Raw genomic sequence first — 4,327 nt, 5'->3', positions numbered from 1 at the left:
GAACAGACAGAAGCTGTGCCAAAACTGCGCTCCAGTGCTTAGGATTGGAGCATGGTTTGGCATGGCTTCCAGCCTCTTACGACGCATGCATCATTTAAACAGCATACCTCCAAAGTGACCCAAAGCAGCTTTATTTTGGCCTATCTGTTCAAGCCCCAAGTCGGGTTCCAGGGAGAAAAGGAGAAAAGACCCAAGGCATGTGTGTATGATCCAAGGCATGTGGGTGATCCAGGTAATTGCACCAAAGAAGTTAGCCAACTCTTTCTGCCTACCCCCTGCCATGTTCCCATCTAACCTCCCATTCTGGGGTTATGCTGATCCAATCACTGTTTTTGTCAGGCTAGAATGAAAGCCATCAGCTAGTCTGGAATCCCACTGTTGATTCCTGGGAAAGGGTGCCAAGCCTTTGTTACCTAGCCAAATGACTCCATCTCCCAAGGCTGGTTTTCAGGTATCAATATTAGTCCCAGAAACCTAGTTTCTGTCCACACAGTACACATACAGTTGTCCCAGGAAATGCTCTGTATATAGAGAGACCTTGTAGCACCTTTGAGATGAACTGAAAGAAAGCAGAATTCAAAGATATAGCCGTGTTAGTCTGCAGAATCAGTACATAGAGAGATCTTGTAGCACCTTTGAGACTAACTGAAAGGAAGAAGTTGGTAGCATGTGCTTTTGTAGACTAAAGTCTACTTCCTCAGATGCATATAGTGCTCTGTGCTCTGTATATGTTCTGTGTCACCTTCAGACCTAGCAGTTCCCACCTTCCATGGTCTACTTTTTAGATAGATAAATATCACCCTCCCACCTTCCATGGTCTACTTTTTAGATAGATAAATATCACCCTCCTTAAAATCCTTCCAAAACTCCATTATTCCCTTTTCAGTCAGGATTTGGTGCCTTGGGATTTGGACTCTTGTCCATGAGATTACATCCTTCAAAACATCCAAGAAAACCAGATAGGTTTGGAAGCACACTTTCACCTGAATGAATTGCCTCAGTCTGCCTAACAGAAGGACTGGTCCTGATGGTAGTAATCAAACGGTGGCCAACAATTAAAAGTGTAGCTGTTTTTGAATATATTTCTTAGCCACCTTTCACAACTAGACTGCGATTACACCATCAAAGGCATACTCTACGATCCACAGAGAGCCATGTGTCGCATAGTGGTTTGAGCATCAGAAAATGACTCTGGAGACCTGTTTCAAATCCCAGCTTGGCCACGTAAACCGACTGAGTGATCTTGGGCAAGTCATAGTCTATCAGCTTCAGAGGATGGCAATGACAAGCCCCCTCTGAACACATTTTGGCAAGAGGTTCACCTTAGGGTTGTCGTAGGTTGGAAAGATCCATAGGACTCCACAAAACCGAAATCAGTATGTGCCACTTGCATATGATTTCTGAGGGTGATGTGTGCTTTGAATTGAGCTGTACAGATGCTATTTGGTTGTTGTTGTTGTTGTGTGCGTTCAAGTCATTTCTGACTTATGGCAACCCTAAGGTGAACCTATCATGTGGTTTTCTTGGCAAGATTTGTTCAGAGGAGTTTTGCCATTGCCTTCCCCTGAGGCTGAGAGAGTGTGACTTGGCCAAGGTCACCCAGTGAGTTTCATGGCCAAGCAGGGAATTGAACCTTGGTCTCTAGTCATAATTCAACATTCAAAACAGAACTCTAGGTCACTAGATGGCAATTGGGGAAGAAGGTTACCATCCAAAGACACTAAATTGTCACTTTTTCCATTTACTTTTGTGTGCCATCTCCGCCCATGCATGGGTGCCACTTAAGGTTTCTTGGTTTGTTTTAAAGTTTTGAAAATGTTTTTATCTTGTGAACCACCTTGGGTCCCTTTCTAGGAGAAAGGCAGCAAAAAAGAAGTGAAATTAAATAAATAATTTTTAACTCAAGCACCAACATTTGGCTTTGAAGGCCCACTCTGGAAACTTGCCCAGGGTGATAGCCATGAACCCCTGCCTTTCCCTACTATGAACCCCTGCCTTCAGTTATAAAAAGTGAAGTAAAAGGGCCTGTTATTTTCTCCGGTTGAGTGTGGGAAAGTATAGGCCATCTGGGGACCACCAGCTGAAGCTGTGAGAAAGTTGTGAAATTGTGTGAGAACCTCTGAGATAAAAGAAGCCTCCTCATGGTGACAAAGCAACCAGGAGGGTGGAAATAAACAAGGAGAGAGCCTTTCCTGGCTTTTTCCCAGACTGCTTTCCTCCCTTTCCCTCTTCTTTGGTATTTTTCCATCTTCTCCCCCATCTTCTTTCTCACCACCTTCCCTACGAAAACATCCCAAATCCACAAAAATCAAAATCTTTGATGGGGGCCAAATAAAATGCAAGACAGACAAGCTTGCCTCGTGTATATTATGCATTTTGGTTACAGTTTTGTGGATGTGGGATGTTGTTGTACTGTACTTTGCTTACATGGTGCTTACACAGCATGGTGCAGTGCAGTGTTTCCCAAACCTTGGTCCTGCAGGTGTTTTAGACTTCAACTCCCAGAAGGCTAGCCAGTTTTGCCAAAATCCGGAATTATGGGAGCTGAAGTCTAAAATGTCTGAAAGAACAAAGTTTGGAAACCACTGGTGTAGTGGACTGAGTGTTGGTCTTGACTTTGGGGATGAGGGTTCGAATCCTGGCTCGGCCATGGAAACCCACTGGGTGACCTTGGGCAAGTCACACTTTCTCAGCCTCAGAGGCCATGGCAAGCCCCCTCTGAAGAAACTTGCCAAGAAAACCCCATTATAGGGTCAACTGAAGGTAGCCATACACAACAACAACAAACAGAGCCAATAGGGCTACCCTTGAATATGTTTTCTACCTTTCTCCAGCTCTCTCACCAGATTTCATCTCCTCTCCTTCTGTCTTCTTCTTCTTCCAGTGTTTTATTTATTTATATCCCACCTTTCTCCCAATATAAAGACTCAAGGTGGCAGACAGCAGAATTTAAAACAATACAATTTTAAAAACAATACAAACCCATTAAAAAGGTATAAATATATTTTATATATATTTTTAAAAATTGAACAGTTTTAAAAGTTAAAACAATTAGGCATTACAACTTAAAAGGTATTAAAAACTCTATAAACACACCTTAACATCTGAATTACACAGCATTTTAAAGACCCACCCTGGTCAGTTTGAAGAGGGAAAAAAGCCTGGATGTTTTTAATAATAATAATAATAATCAGTCTTCTATTCATTTTCCCCTCCCTCTGTTCCCCAAAACCCTCTTTCCTCTTTATGTCTCCTATCCCCCTTCCATTGCTATCCTCCTCTCTTTCTCCTTCCTCTCCTCCTCCTCTCCTCTCCTCTTTCTTTTTCTTCTTCTCCCCCTTGTATTATTTCTTCTCTTCTTCTTCTTCTTTGCCTTCTCTCCTCCTCCTCCTCCTTTTTCTTCTCACTTTCTTCTCCTATCTTTCTCTTCTTCCTCTTTTCTTCTTCCTTCTCTTCTTTTTCTCCTTTTCTTCCTCTTGTCCTCCTCCTCCTCTTCTTTTCCTCTTCCTCTTCTTTTTCTCCTCTTCATTTCTTCTTCTTCTCCTCTTCCTCTCCTTCTCCTCTTCCTTTTTTTCTCTTCTTCTTTTTCATCTCCTCCTCCTCCTCTTCCTCCTCCTCTCCTCTTTTTTTCCCTTCTCTACCTCCTTTTCTTTCTCTTCTTCTCCCCTTCCCCTTTTCTCCTCCTCCTCCTCCTCCTTTTGTTGCCCAGGCTTGTTCCCTCTGCTCTGCAAAACTCCCTTATCCTTTTTCTTTTTAATTTATTTTGATTGGGGGAAGGGGGGAGTGAGAAAGTAAAGAGAGAGAGAGAGAACAAAACCCCAAAGCCTGGGTCACGTGCGTTAGAGACAGCCTGTCCCGGAGAGGCCCAATTGGTTTGCCTCCAGCCCCAGCACTCCACCCCTCCTCCTCCTCCTCCTCTGGCTGGGAGGGAGGGGCGTGGCCAAGTGACGTCGAGGCCCCGCCCTCCCAATCAGCTGTTCTCAGGGTTCTATAACAACAAAAGACTCTGCAGGGAAGAAGCAGAAGCACGGTCTGGGCAGGAAAAGGCTGGGAAGAAGACCCAAACCCCAGCCCAGCTAAGCTTCACTGGTGAGTTGGAAGAAGGCTGCCTTCTGATGCGAAATGTTGGAATTAAAACACAAGGGTTGCAACTGGGTTGGGAAAAAGGAGGGTTGCATCCACACTGGAGGAATAATCCGGTGTGATACCAGTTTGGAACTGCCTTGGCTCCATGCGATGGAATTCTGGGATTTGTAGTTTGTTGTGACCCCTCTGGGGCCCACAACAAACTACAAATCCCAGAATTCCATCGCATGGAGCCAAGGCA

At 44.3% G+C, this 4,327-nt stretch overlaps 1 protein-coding gene across 1 annotated transcript in view; it reads left to right on the top strand.

Annotated features, from left to right (window-relative positions):
* Positions 1-4,055: 4,055 nt before the first annotated feature.
* Positions 4,056-4,327, top strand: part of TP53INP1 (tumor protein p53 inducible nuclear protein 1) — a 15,605-nt gene continuing 15,333 nt past the window's right edge. Inside the window, exon 1 of the mRNA XM_042465595.1 lies at positions 4,056-4,089. The gene's annotated coding sequence lies outside the window, so the exon portion shown is untranslated. The remainder of the gene's footprint in view (positions 4,090-4,327) is intronic.

The sequence above is a fragment of the Sceloporus undulatus genome, chromosome 4 (assembly GCF_019175285.1).
Source record: "Sceloporus undulatus isolate JIND9_A2432 ecotype Alabama chromosome 4, SceUnd_v1.1, whole genome shotgun sequence".
Lineage (NCBI taxonomy): Eukaryota > Metazoa > Chordata > Lepidosauria > Squamata > Phrynosomatidae > Sceloporus > Sceloporus undulatus.
The sequence above is the reverse complement of the archived record's forward strand: the minus strand, read 5'-3'. Positions and strand labels throughout refer to the sequence as shown.